This window comes from Triturus cristatus, chromosome 7, assembly GCF_964204655.1.
Source record: "Triturus cristatus chromosome 7, aTriCri1.1, whole genome shotgun sequence".
NCBI classification, from domain to species: Eukaryota; Metazoa; Chordata; class Amphibia; order Caudata; family Salamandridae; genus Triturus; species Triturus cristatus.
Genome location: NC_140590.1, coordinates 1,541,582,058 through 1,541,597,791, shown reverse-complemented (window position 1 = coordinate 1,541,597,791; position 15,734 = coordinate 1,541,582,058). Strand labels below are relative to the sequence as shown.

Genomic DNA, 15,734 nt, shown 5'->3' with positions numbered 1-15,734 from the left:
ACATTATTTCTGTCATGCATCTATATGATCATTGTTTATATCTACATGATCATGATCTACAAGTTCATTGTTTAGCAGCATGGTAGAATTCTATCTTTTATTTACTCTTTTGGTGCTTATAACTGTACATATCTGTTTCTGTCTTATGGTTGTTGCTGCACATGTATTTTATACTAGAATGACGCTGGTTCAATAAATGCTTATTGAAAACATCCCCACTGTTTATTCTGTGTATCTCTCTGAGACAAAGTGAGCACAAGTGACTGAGCGAATAATGCTGGACTATTTCCACGATCCCTGAGAGGTCAGAGTTGTCATGTTCAATAGTTGCCAGAAACTATGTGCTCCTTGGTAAGGTTGGGGGCTTATAGTGACACTGTGAGATATCCGGTCTGCAGACTAACGTATCCTTTGGGGGTGTCTGGAATCAGTCTGGACACCAATCCCTTTGTTTGTTGTTTAAAATACGTAGATCCTATATACATTTGTAGGAACTACACGACACCACGCCACACAATTTAACTCCACATACTTCCATTACAGACCACATAATTCAACAACAACCACAGAATTCAACTCAAAAACACTATAATACACCACACCACAAACATCCAATCCAGATCACAGAATTCTACATCATGCCAAAATATTTGACAGCACACCACATAATTAAACTCCAATACATACCCCTCCACAACATAAAATACCATTCCACCTAATTGCACTCAATTAGACATAATCCCCCTCCACATAGTTCCAGTACACTCAATACCACATAACTACTATCCAAATAATTTGAATGTACACCATGCCACACAATTCCACTCCTAAAATCCTCTCCACAGCATAATATTTCACACCACACAATTCCAATCCAACCCACATAATTCCACACCACATACATCCATTCCACTCCCTAATACTTGGGTAAAAGACTGTCATTTGCAGTAATAGCTCTAACTCTCGCAAAAACGGGACCTGTTGGCTTTGCCAATGCTTGTTTATACCTTTAATACTACTATCCATAGTCATTTTACTTATTTTACAGGTATCAAAGATTCAAAGCTAAGTTAGTCATGTTGATGATTGAATCTCAGCAGCAGACACAGTTGCCCACTCAGCTCACTACGTCCTTAGGAACCAGATATAACTTCACCATAATGTTTATGCATGCAATGCAGAGTTATTAAAATGGTGACAGAGAAGCAGAAAGTGCTTTAACAATCAGTGTTTAGGTTGGTTTGTCTTTTTCAAGTTTCTTGCCTCTGGTCCTTCCTCATTTTACTTTAACTAGAAACGTCTCTGATTCCGACTGGACAGTCCATCTGCATGTTCGTGGTTCTAATAAGTTTTCTTTTTCATCTTAAGGTTGGAGTTCGGGGAAAAGATATTGTTGTCCTCAAAGTTGAGAAAAAAGTCTGTTGCCAAACTGCAGGATGGAAGGACTGTGCGGAAGATGTTTCCTGGTTGAAAACGTCTGCATGGCATTTGCAGGTATTGGGGAGAACATTAAATATTTCCACCCCGTGTCGTTTGGTGGTATTCTTCTCCGCATTCTGTTACTGTTTGTTTGCTTCTTGGGCTCTACAGGGTAAACAGTTCACTAGTGAGCCTTGGGATACTTAGTGTGAAGTTCACTATTATGGGTTACCTATAAAGCAATGTTTGAAAATCATTTTTTGGTGGTAGTGATACGTTTGTGATCATCTAGTTCATGTTTCTCCAACCAGTCGATCGCGGGTCACCAGTAGCTCACAAAAACATTCAGAGTAGCTCCCACCCTTCAGTTCATTTTTAATTAAGATCTGCAATAAATAAGTGTTGCATTTTCATTTGAAAGTTAAGGAAAGGCTATGTTTATTTACATTATTATCAGGCTGCAGATAGCAGAGCCTGATAAGCATTGCTCAGTTAGATTTATAGCTTATGTGGATCACAGAGCTTCAGAACTGAAGTACTGAGGTATTTAACTCTAAATTAAAAACCTTCTCAATTCAATATTGGAGCATGAGATCCAAATTATGTTTCTGGATGCTTTTAAATGAGAAAATTAAAATTAAGAAGTAACAACTCTTAATTTTTATTTTATCCCTTTTCAAAGTGTCACATTTACAAACAGCAGCAATCTTGCTCCTAGTGGCTGGAAGGCACAGTGCCATAAGTTTAACTGAAAAAATACAGGCATTTTCTTTTAAATGTAAGACATTTTAAGTGAAGAAAAATGTTTCTATGAAACATAGTCTTAATGTTTTCCTCTGCTTTAAATTAAGCCAATCTAGTCCTAATGTTTTATGAAGCATATTTTTTCACTTTAAATTCCCCACATTTAAACAAATGACTGTACTTCCTGTTACAAATATGGCACTGTCTACAGGCCACTGGGAGTAATATGCTTACTTTTTGTAAAGACACTTTGACATGGGAGCAAATAAAATGAAATGATGAATTTACTTTAATGCATATTAACATAAAGTAAACTCTTCAGTTACATTTTCACCCATTTCAATGCGTCACATTTACGCACAGCAGCCATCTTCATCCCAGTGGCTGGTAGACACGCTGCCATATTTATAACTGAAAAATTCAGCCTTTTTTAAAAAAATTGGTGTCTTTTAAAGTGCAGACAAATGTTCCATCCAGTGCAGAAACATTTTCTATTAAGTGCAAAAATAGTTCCTTTATGATAATTTCTGCAGAACATTTTTCTGCACTTTAAATTTAATCTATTAAAAATAAATGGTGGTATGTTTCTGTGGTACATGAAATGTTGCCACATATGTTGAAGGTTATGTCCTGTACCATCCGTTCACATACGTTTATTCATCCTTACAGACATGCGCTCACTGACGCACATAGTAGCTCTATCATAGTACTCCTAGTCACAGTATTTTTCTCAAACCATAGTATCGGGCTCCATGGACTTTAGGTTTTAAAGTCCAATGAAGCTGGGCGAGGGTGTGACTGATAGCAATGCACAAGTTACATGGCTTTCAGTAGATCACAGCCAGTTTCACTGATAAGAAGTAGCTCTCATTACAGAAAAGGTTGCGAACCCGTTATCTAGTTAATTGTTAGGTCGGTTATGTGTAGTGAATATTGGGATGTGTGGGTACCATTAGCCCCTTGGGAACTCTCTATGGTATTAGGTTTGAAACTGAATGGCAGGCCCCCATGTATTGGCCCCTGAGCCAAAGGAAGAGAGGCTGACACTTCCTCTGCCACTTCAGACTGTACTGAAAATCTGTTTTCCCAGGTACATTGCAAAATGCCCTTTTAAATGGGAAAAGGAACAATATAAAAATGTCAAATGAGTTAATGTGAGATAATAAAAGGTAACAATAGATAACACTTTGTGTGGAGATGACTTGAATATGTGATCTTTGGTCCACAATACCTCCCATAGACTTTTGGCTCCCATGTGTTTGGGAATGTCATTTATTTGTCCATTTATTGGAGTAAACTCCTTCAATCGCTGCTAAAGACTTAAGTGACTTATGTTTGTTTTGAAACTGCTGCTCTTTGCTGCCGTGCTAGTGTTGACATGGAGCTAAGCAAGCGCATCAAATCTGACTTTTGAGTTCTAATCTTCAGAAAAAATTATAACGGTTGATATGCTCATGTTGAGAATGTAAACATAAACTGCACCTGACTGGGAGCCCCTACTTGGCCATTGCTTAAAGTGGAGCTCAGTCCCGACCCAACCAAACTACTGCAACTCTCCAGTAGTTGACTCACTTTGCAGCTCCCTAAGGGGGACGTAATGCTCCAGTGATCGCATGGAGGAGCAGAAACCGTAGCAGAGCTCTTCTCGCATCGAGGCACACTTGTTCGGAGCGTAAGTGGAGGTGGTGGGGGCCACTGGCCTGAGAAAAGAGAGAGCAGACAGCAGAAAGAAACCCACCCAGAGATCCTTGACGTCGCCCCAGAAGAGTACACTTTGATGCACCCGCGATTGAGGCAAGGCGCTAGTGAACCTGAGGAGTGGAATCCTTCTGGCAGCGAGCGGAGAGGTCTTGGTCGGGAGGAGCAGCCAGGAAAGAGGTATGCTCGATACTAATTGCCGGCTGCCCTGCTCGGCACATCCGAGCCTGCCAGGGGCGCAGGCCACAGCTAGATGAGCGAGGGAGGCGGACCCAGGCCCGCGGGACTTAAGAGATGGAGGGCAGAGGTGAGGACTGCAGGGTATCTAAAAAATTAATTTTGGTGGAGAGCACTCAATGGCACACACATCGGGGCTCAACAACAGTGCTGAAGTAAGCAGGCTCCAGAAGGGTAGGGCAGCACCCCAGGAGCTGTCAGCTGCCATATACAATGGACAGAGGCCCACTTGGAGAAGTGGTAGCGCAGGGAGGCTCTGGCAAGACGGGCCCGGTCTCGGGTGGCCCCAGGATGACCTAAATCACAGCCAAGCGCCTAGGAGATCCCAGAGGCGAGATTGAGGCCTGCACATAGTGACACAGGTTCGGACCCACTGACATCACCCCTGTGCTTAATGGAGCCTGCTCTGAGGAGTGGCAGGTCTGGGCTGGCTGCAGGGAGGATATCCAATCCACAAGGACCCCGGACCTGCCAAGTAGGTGAGAGGGGGTCTGGAAGCAGAGAGCAGACCTGGCCTGGGGAACGACCAAGAGGGCCCGCCAGAGAGCTGTAAAAAAGGAAAGTGAGGAAAGATCACTGCGGGGGATTAGAGGTGTGACTGAGGCCTGAGACACGTGGAGAGACATTCCTTGACTCCAGAGAAAACGTGAAGTTGGAGTTAGTGTCCCAGAACCTCCATGCTTCCATCAGAGAGGGGCGAACTAGTAGGGGACTATCTCTGCTGGACACAGCAAGGGCCCTGGCATGAGAGAAATCACAGGGGGGCACAGAGCTTGAAGTGACCTGTGAGGCTGGAATAGACTGTTTAACAGGGAAGACCTAGGAGCCAAGGACTCACAGGGACCCTCATATACAGGTGGATCCCCCAATTGAGCCACCTTGATTGGAAACCGTGAATAGTAACGGAAATAGACCTATAAGCTGCACCTGACAACTACAACCCCTTAAAACCTCCCATAGAAAGGGACACAGAATGAGCTGTGCAGAAATACTGAGAGGGCATGAGTACTTCACACCACTGTCCTTTCAGTTGGGCAACACAATGCAGATGAAGAAAGGCAAAACCGGGGGCACACAGCCCAATGCACGAAAGCCCTCCATACGCAGAGAAAGAGGGGGGAGCCCCACAGGCCCAGGGGCCTCTCTTCACCTGGACAAAGAAATGGCAACAATTGCTGATATTAAGGTGGCTCTGCAAAAAGACGTTGGGGCAGTCTTGGTTGGATTAGGACCTCTACAGGCCGAACACCATAAACTGTTGGACAGAGTCAAAGCCGTGGAGGGAGTGGTAGCGGAGCTCCAACTAGAACATAAACAAGCGGCTGCACACCTACAAGACCTAAGCTCCAGAGTGGCCGTGCTGTAGAGACGGGCTGACGATGCTGAATGGTATAACAGATTGAACAACATAAGGATAGTTGGTATTCTTGAGGGCATGGAAGGCACAGACATGCTGACATTACTGGAGAAATGTTTAAGAACTGAAATGTCCCCTGACTCACTCTCCAAGTTCTTTGCCCTCGAAAGAGCGCTCCAATACCGGGGAGAGCCCCGGCTCCGGGAAGACCTCCTCAACAGGTGGTGGCCATGCTCCTCCACTATGGGACCAGGATTCGATCCTGCAGCAAGAGGGTCAATGGCCCCTACGCCCTGGACAACAGCAATAAACTGGTGTTCCCAGATTTCACAGCCAGAGTGCAAGCACGAAGAGCATGCTTCATAGAGGCCAAGAAAGCCCTCCGGGAAGCTGGCTTGTGCAGTACTCCCTTGTCTTCCCAGCGAAGCTTAGAATCATCTTGGACAGAACCACCCACTTATGCAATATTTGAAGAAAATGCATGGTCCTGGCTAGAGGCATATAAAAAAGGGTACCCTTGCCAAAAGCTCAATCTGGCCACAGTGGGACAAAAAGCGGAGCTATGAATCCGCAACAACGAACAAAGAAACCGACTCCACTCTGAAAACACACAACCTCCCAAACTCAACAGGGCAGGAAAGCAGCTCTTCAAGCGGTCACACAGATTGTCAGCTCAGAAAGCGGATAGACTGGCAGACACATCATCGGAACCAGGAGATCCCACATCGGACTCTGAAGACACTTCAGGAAATGAACCCGATTTGCCAAAAGTCACTCTGCAGACGACCTCATATAACAGTCCAGAACAGTGGTGAACTCTTTCTTTCTCTTTTGTACAAGTGCCTGAGATCCAGAGAAAGGGTTTATAGTAAAACTCAGGAGTGTGTGTGCTGGTCAGCCCTTTCACCAGTAACATTAACAGGGACGGAACCAGAGCCTCTTGACCTACTTTGACCCCCCCCCTTCACCAGACCACCCTTGGGATGGGGAGTTACGACTTTGGATTTGTTGAGTGCTGCACTGGGGTCAATTACATATAACTATGTCAGGGAGTTGAGGATGGTTCGGACCAAGGAAGGGAGGAAGGATAACCTTTCTGTAGTCATGTCTAACAAACAAACAAAAGTAGGAAAGGTTAAACTATTACACTGGAATATTTGGGGACGCTACAGTATTCACTTCATACGCCGTAGAGGCGCACAGCTAGTGATGCTTCAGGAAACTCATCTGACAGCTGAGGAAGCATCCAGACTTTGCCATAGGTGGCGGAAACAGTTGTTCGCAACCACTTATTCAACATATTTCTAGAGGGGCCCTTTTGTAGGTCAAACCTGGCACCCCCTTTCATGCAACACACAAAATCCTTGACCCGGACGGCTACTATGTCATAGTAAAGCGCAGACTAGAGCGAAAGGAAGTTACTTTGGGGAGCATGTACGCCCGAAATTAAGACCAAACTCACTTTTTGTTACAGCTCTCTAAACACCTGTTGGAAGTGGCAGCATGCTACATGATCCTGGGTTGTGACTATAACTGTGTTGTGGACATAGATTTGGACTGTCTACACCCCCTTTATGAGGTACAGCAGCAGCCATTGCTTCCAAGGGCTTCGGGACTGGATGAAGGGGTGGGAATTACTAGACGTTTAGAGGTTACAAAATTGTCATCAGCTGGAATACTTCTTTTACTCCCCACTTTATGGGTTGCACACCCAACTAGACCTGTATCAATGCTGAAGACAACTAGCACCAACACCAATGGTGGCAGAATAGGACGCACCATTTCAGACCACAGTCTAGTACTTCTGAGCTTCTCCCCAACGCCCGAAAGAGCTCCCATCCCAGTATGGAGAGTAGACCCCAGTCTGCTTGAGAACGACTGCTTTAGGCAGCAATTGTCCACAGCCATTTCAACCTATTTTTTTTTTTTAATAAGATATTTAATTTCAAACTTAGGGCACCATAAAATCACATGATACATATTGTTCATCATCCATTGGCACACATTTCGTCAACATTGCATACATCATTAATACCAGTGACATCCGGAATGATCCCATTGACATTATGCAAACTCCGTTCCGCCCCCTCCCCCTTTAATCGGACATCTGATCAGTTTCCATGCTTGGTGGTTCACAGATATACCATCTGAAGCTCCCCAAACTCTTCCCCATTTTTGAGGACATCCCCGATGTACATATACCTTCCTCTCCGCCACCATAGCTTCATCCATGTCTTTACACCACTCTTGTAATGTAGGTGACTCTCCTGAACCCCACCTCCTTGCAATATTCCGCTTAGGAAACATCAGTCCCAACATTACCCAGTCTTGCGCTGGATGTCTAAGATCATTAGGTTCCCATATGTTTAGCAGGCATCTCTTCGGCTCTGGTACAATGACACCTCCACAGTTTGTGATACAGTCCTCATTATCTTAACCCAATACCCCACAATCTTCGAGCACTCCCATATAGTATTATAGAAAGTGCCCTCCTCCCCACAGTCTCGCAGGCAGAACTGATGTGAAGCCATCCCTATTTTGTAGAGGGTCAATCTAGTGTAATATGTACGGTGGAGTATTTTGAGTTGTATCAACCTTAGCCGCAAAGATATTGCAACCTCATGAGGGGACGATAGTGCCCCCTGCCAATCCGTATCATCAAATTCTCCCAAATCCACGGAGCATTTTTGTCTAAGTGCCAACATGGGGTCCGGCAAATTGTTAATCAACTTACGATAGATGAGGGAGGTGGCCCTTTTTTTGCATATACTCGGTCAACAATCTATCCTCCAGAGGAGTAGCTTCCGGTAGGATGGTACCTGACGTTAAGACCGCCTGCAGTGCATGTCTGATCTGTATTTACCTAAAAATCTCCGAGGAGGCAAGCTCTTATTGGACCCTCAGATGTTCAAACTGGACCATTTCGCCCTTCCTCCAGAGCTCACCCACCGTAGATATGCCTATTGCATCCCATTTGCTAAACCCTTTACTGTTTCTGAGTCACCCAAGCCGTTGTGAATTCCAGAGTGGTGTGATTTGCGTGATGACCCCCCCCCCGCCATCCTAACCTGGCATGTGCCGCATACCATATGTTAACTGTGTGTGCTGTTGGCCCAAATAGTAATTTGGATCTATTTCTGTTATATAGCACTGACATGACCCCTTCCTCTCCCAGCCCTTGCCTATCTGCCTGAAATGCTGGGTCTGTCTGGGGAGCATGTATCCAGCAATTAATTACTTTTTATTGAGCTGCCCAGTAGTACAATTGTGTTTTTGGAAGGGCTATACCGCCATCATACCAGCTCCTGACTAACTTGTCTTGTGCAATGCGCGCTGGTTTATTCCCCCATAACAGACTGGAAACTTCTGTCGCTATTGATTTGAAGTAGCTCGGTGGTACGGGAAACAGGGTATTTTCCAAAACATATCAAAATCGGGTGAGCGCCATCATTTTAAAAAGTGCTGCCTTTCCCAGCAATGTCAGCGGTAAATTGCGCCAGAAGGTCGTGTCTCGTCTAAACTGCTCCATGGGGGCCTAAGATTTCTCTGAAAAAAGTCGTCCGGCTTGGGTGTCACGTGAATGCCCAAGTACTTGAAGGTAGCCTCAGTGATATGTAGCGGGCAACACTCGGGAAGCAACGGTGGTGGGCCATGTAGTATAAATAAAATCGATTTGGACCAATTAATGGTGTAGCCAGACACCCGACCAAAAATCTCGCAAATCTTTAAGAGCACAAAAAACGGACCGCCTAGGGGATGTTAGATATAACACATCCTCCACATATAGGGAGATGCAGTTTTCCCAGCTCGGTGTCCACCTGAGCCCACAGATCATTTGTTCCCATCTGATCCATGCCGCCAGTGGCTCCAACACAAGTGCAAACAGTAACGGGGATAGTGGACACCCTTGGCGCGTTCCACGTGTCAGCAGGAAATCCCTAGATATGTCCTTTGGCCACTACATGCGCTAGGGGTTTAGTGTATAGTAGCTGTATCCATGCACAGAATTTTGGGCCAAAGCCTAAGTGTCTAAGGACTGCAAAAAGATATGGCCATTCCACCATGTCGAACGCCATCCGTGCATCTAGGGAGAGGATGACCGCCGGTTCCTGAATATAAGGCATGCGAGCCAACACTCCATGCAGCCGCCGCAAGTTAAGAGCCGTGCTTCTATTTGGCATGAACCCACTCTGATCTGGGTGAATTAGGGCCGCAAGATGTGGGGTCAATCGCGTCGCTAGACGTTTGGCTAGTATTTTAGCTCCAGCATTGAATAATGATATCGGGCGATAGGAAGTGCATTTCTCGGGGGCTTACCAGGCTTTGGGATCGTCACTATGGTGCCCATTAGCTGATCTTGCGGGAGCTCCCCTGCCTCCAGACTCTCAAGATACATATTTAAAAGATATGGAGCAGTAGTATCGGCAGTCTTTTTGTATAGTTCAATGGGTATACCATTAGGCCCCACCGCTTTCCCTGATTGTAGGGAGCCGATAGCCATCTGCAGTTCTTCGATCGTTACGTCAGCCTCTAGCATGAGGGCCGCCTCTGGGGACAGCTTAGGTATATTAATATCTTTAATGTAAGTTTGAGCCCCATCCGTCGCTATACTGGTCTGTTACGCGTGCGCCCGCTCGAAATACCCGGCCAATGTATTCAATATGTCTTCCGCCATCCGGAGCGCGTAACTGTGCTATCGTTTTCTGCGCCCGCTCCTTTTTATCAAGCCAAGCTAGAAGCTTACTTGCCTTATCACCTATTTCATATATCTTATGCCTTAGTCACTTCTCGCTGGTATTCCCTAAATTCACATTGTTTAATACGCAAAGTTTGGGATGTTTCTGGTGACTGATTCTGTGCGTGCTGGTCATTAGCACTACTCAGTTCAGATTCTATAATCGGCTTGTTTCTCACTCTTGTGATCTACAATAGAGGAGATGGCCTGACCACGGACAACCGTTTTATACGCCTCCCAAAGAGTGCCAGGGAATTGAACCGAAGAGACGTTTTCCTGGAAATAGTGACGTGTTGCTGTAACAATGTCTTTTGAAATCTTAGGGACACGTAGATACCCAGGATATATATAGGGTAGATACGTTGCCTTGCGATGATTCGTGTATGTCAATGTTAGTGGAGAGTGATCTGAGAAACCTCTAGGACGGATCTCAATGTTTACCACATTCTTGAGGCTATCTGCGGCTGTCAAGAAATAAACGATTCGGGAGAGACTATTGTGTACCCCTGACTGAAAAGTGAATTGCCATGTTTCTGGGTGTCTATATCTTCACGCATCTGTAAGCCCAAGGGCGTCTAAAAATCCCTCCATACGAGTAGTCCGTGCCGAGTTCATCTTGGGGGGGGGGTTGGGGGGGGTGCGGATCGGGGGGGGGGGTGCGGATCCTGGATTCCATCAATTATAGCATTAAAGTCCCCACCAATTAGCATTTCCCCTGCTGGGAGATCCAATAGAAATGCACTAAGTGCTGGGAGGGCCACTGAATGAAGGGCTGGAGGGATGTATACTGACACTATATTGAACAGTCTCCCTTCCCACTGACTTGTAATGGCCGCAAATCGACCCTGGTCGTCTGTCCGAGTTTAGGCATTTACTAGAGGAAAGTGTTTATGCACTAAAATACCAACACCCCTCGAACCAGAAGAGAACTCAGAGTACACAACCATTTGAAACCCCCAGCGGTCCATTGTCCTGCAGGCCGAGCCCACTAAATGTGTCGCTTGCAGCAGGACCACCGCCGCTTTAAATATTGTAGAACCAAACCCCTCTTTATCTTATCTCCTAGCCCATGTACATTCCATGTAAGCAGCGACAAGAGTTATCGGGGACACCGGGGGTGTCTGCGAACTAGACTCTTGTTGTTCCTGCATCACCCCTTTTTGCCACGGGCAGCATGTATTGTCACAGGATCATTACCATAGCATATTCAAAGATCAATCTCTGATAGGTAGTGTGCCAGTCTCGCCCTTGTGAGAATCGTAACTAATAACATGAAATACCAAAATAACAGTTCCTCCCTACCCACCCACCTTCCTGCCTCTGCTTGACAGACTTAAAACTACCCGCCACCCCAACTGTGCAGAATGCTTAGTACCCTTCCCAGTTACCATTCGGCGGGGGCGAGAGAAAGCTTCCGTTGCCCCCTAGACCCCCCCCCCAAACCTGTACCAATCGCCGCCTTCCCCATTGGCTATCCGACCGAGTCGGTCAAGTTATTTAAGGATACAGTGTTCTGTCATGGTTGGTCCATGCCTCCATATACAGTCAGAAAAGTTCCTGTCCATTATCGGACATGAACAGCCTTTCCACGGCAGTCCCTGCTGGTAACAGTAGGATGGTCCCAAAGGCCCGAAACACATTCAGATGCCACCAATGTCGTCATTGTGGTCCATTCAGTCTCTGCTTCCCTTGGACATAATTCACGTTCCATTGCGTAGGTCTATTCCTGTTCTTCCTCTATCTCACGGTCTCCGCGTCGAGCGTCTCTTCCTACTGATCTTCCCGTTCGGGTGGCCTTACGCCATCCCTCCAGCCATTCCTGTACATCCTCTGGCGACATGAAGAACCACGCTTTGCCTTCAGCTTCTACCCTCAATTTGGCCGGAAACAGCATGGAATACTTGATTCCCCGATCAGGGAGAATCTTTTTAATTTCGAGAAATCCTCTGCGTTGTTTCGTGACTGTCGCAGTATAGTCTGGAAATATTGTGACGGTTGCATTGTCTATCTTTAATGGAGGAGCAGTCATCTCAACCTATTTTGAATTAAACCAAAACACTGCAAGCACCTCCCAGATGGTGTGGGACGCCTTTGAAGTGGGGTTGAGAGGCCAGTGTAGGGGTCATACAGTAGGCGCAGTTCTGGAGATCTACCAAGAACTCTAGAGACTGGAATCCCAAATTCATGCACTAGATAAGGAGCTTAGAAGGGGTGAGGGGAATAAAAAATGATTAGAAAACACTAGGAGTGAGAATAATGTAGCCTGGGAACGCTGTCAGCTCCTGGACTCTTGAGCATATCAGGAGAGAGAGCACATAGAAGGGGGGAAGGCAGGGAAATTACTAGCATGGCTGATTAGTTCAGAGGGCAGATGCTCCTCGATACTTAGTATTCGGACGGCTGACTGGCATACAGTCTTCTCCCCCAAAATCATCAGCCATACATTTAGAGAATACTATGTGATGCTGTATCCGATGCCCGGGGAAGTGCATGAAGAGCTGATGGTGACCTACTTAGAGGGCTTGTAGTTACAGGGAGTAGACCAAAATGCATGGAAGTGTTTGGAAGCCACAAACTCCACTCAGGAAATTAGCTAGGCAATTACGGAAATGGCCAGAGGGAAGACCCAGGGGCCAGATGGACTCCTGGTGGAGTTTTACTACACATACACGACAATAGTGACCCCATCTTGAGAATATGTACGCTGCTTCACTACAGGTGGGCCAATTGCCAAAGTCCATTTAAGAGGCACTGGTGGTCCCGCTTCCCAAAAGTAAATCGGATCTAGCAGGTATGGCAGATTACTGTCCACTATCTATGTTGAACCTTGATTTTCAACTGCTTAGCTAGGTATTGGCCACTAGGCTACTCTCACACATGCAGCATCTGGCCCACATGGACCAAAATGGCTTTATCCCAACTAGGTTGACCTCGGGTAATTTGAGTAGGCTGTCTCCTATATTGTTCCATCACGGTCTGACGGTATATCCAGATGCAGTGGTAATGGCGGTCGACCTGGAAATAGTATTTTCACTCCTTAAGGTGGGACTTGTTGCTGCAGGTTATGAAGAGCATGGAACTAGGAGATGGATAGTTGTGATGGGTCCACCTGCTTTATTTGAATCCCAGTACTAGGGTGCGTGCAGGCTTAGTGGAGTCTGCACCATATACCATACACAGAGGGAATAGGCAAAGTTGCCCACTATCACCATTGCTTTTCGGCCTGGTGATTGAACCACTTGCAGAATGTTTCAGACGATAAGGGGCGAGACACGGATGGGAAGATGCATATAATCTTATATGCGGATGATATTTTACTAGGCCATATTGCAGGCCATTACCATTTTAGAGGAATTTGCAGTCTCGTCAGGGCTTCAAGTCAATACTTCAAAGACCCAGATATTCCCGTTGTGACCCAATCTGGGCACACCCAACTACCTTCCAAGGGGACCCACTTGGTCCCCAAGCTCCCTTAGATACCCGAGCATACAGGTGTTCCATAGACTGGCTGAGCTCTTCGAGGACAACCTTGGCCGAGCACTCCGTACGCTAAAGACAAATGTGTCATTCTGGTGATCCCACAAACTCTCAGTTACAGCCAGGATAGCGCTTTCCAAAACGGTTATCCTTTCGGGACTGTTATCTTACTTTGTTAACCTCCCATGGTGATTCCCAGGAGATGGTTTAGGGACATGGATACATTGCTCAGGGACATCGATCGGGGATGGGGTGCTCAATAGAGTTTCCCTTGTGGTCTTGCAATGACCTTTGCTAGCAGGAGGTCTGGGTGCTTCATATTTCAAAGCATGCTATCTATCTGTGTAGCTCCAGTGGGTGTCTCAATGGTTGGAAGTGAGAGGACTAGAAACACTGGGCTTACTGGGACAGTCCCCGTAAGGGACTCTCCTTCTTAGGATCTTAAACCGCAAACACCAAGTTAAAAACACAGGGGTTCTACTAAAAGTGGCCTTAAAATACTGGGGCTGATGGACTAAATGACCAATGGGGACCCCCCTGAATGTGCCTGATTTACCATTAACAGGGTTACCTCAAATAGGAGACAGATCCCCCTTTACACAAGGACAGCTGAGGGAGTGGACTGAGGCAGGGGTGATCACAGTTCGGAATTGCTTCCAGGATGGTGAACAACTTACCCTGACCTGACTTCCCGGAACACCATGACTAGCCACTAGTGGAGTTATTGAATAACCACACCATGCTGGTAACTCTGGCTACATTATGGTGGGGCAACACTAACAAACCCAACATGCATTCAGCCCTACAGGCAATAGTGACACTGGGGTCAGCCAGGTATCTCATAAAATTACTGTATGCTGTAATAAGGACCTTAACGGAACAACCATTGGCCCACCTACAGGAAGAATTGGAGGCCCTGATAGGTAGGACCCTGACTGAAGCGGAATGGAAGAAGGCGCTAGAGAGCCTGAGAAAATCTCCAGGAATGCCAACTTCAAATTCACACAGTTTAACATACTCCATATGATCTATCTCACACCACACAGGCTCAATATTATATGTATAGGTTGGAGGATCAGAAATGCCCTAGGTGCGAAGAACTAGATGTCAGCTTTGCACATATGGGTTGGGGCTGCCCGGTGATATAGAGCAATCAGCTGATGATCATAGAGATCCTGAATTGAGTTTTGGTACCATCTATACAGTGCAGAGCAGAAGTCTGTCTGTCTGTTAGGGTACATATCAAATCCCCAAAATGTTATTTCGCATTTGAACATAAAATGCATAAAAGTACATAGAATACATAGAATACATTTCATTTCATACAAATAAAGACTATAAATAGAATCACGGTGCAATCCAGGATCATTTGTTTTAAATAAAAATATAGAAATTCCTTAAAAACACTATAGATTAATTCCTAATAATACTGGGTTGCCTAAACTACCTTATGTCAACCACTTAAATTAAACATTCCAATTTTAAAATAATTCTTAAACAAATTTTACTAACTTTTCCTTAGGAAGTATAGCAGCAGAATCACAATCTATATGTGACAAAATGTCAAGATCACAATATTTTTAAAAGCTTAAAATAACCTGCCTTTATTGGATTTGGTTAAAAATCTTGCAAGGTTCTGTAGATTAAATGCATATTCTATTCATAGTTAGACCTGTACTAAAATCATCAAAATCTTCCCCATATTAAATTGTTAATGTATTTAAGGCCCCACTAGATTTTACAGCTGCCAGTAAATAAGAGGCAGTAGCGAAGCATACATATGGGGTTTCTAGTTGTTGAAGGGCAAATAATGCCTCCGCGGAGTAACGGAGATTAAATTTCCACACCAAAGGAATAATAAACGTATTCCAGTCTATGGCATAAAAATAATAGAAAAACAATATGTGCAAAGTGGAATGTCTTGACTTTTCATCACAGGGACAGAGAGGGAGGTGACTTAACAAGAATACATTTGAACGGTGTCCCGACATTAGTGGTATGAAGTTTAAGCAAAATCTCATCAGAATAAAATTATGCAGAGAGTTTTCTTCAAAGGAGAGGTATGAG

At 45.4% G+C, this 15,734-nt stretch overlaps 1 long non-coding RNA gene across 7 annotated transcripts in view; it reads left to right on the top strand.

The window, feature by feature from the left end:
• The window catches only part of LOC146812329 (uncharacterized), a 431,626-nt gene that overhangs the window by 323,124 nt on the left and 92,768 nt on the right, over positions 1-15,734 (top strand). For all 7 annotated transcript variants that reach the window (XR_014965917.1, XR_014965914.1, XR_014965919.1 and 4 more), the window contains one exon: positions 1,369-1,494. This is a non-coding gene — a long non-coding RNA (uncharacterized LOC146812329). The remainder of the gene's footprint in view (positions 1-1,368; positions 1,495-15,734) is intronic.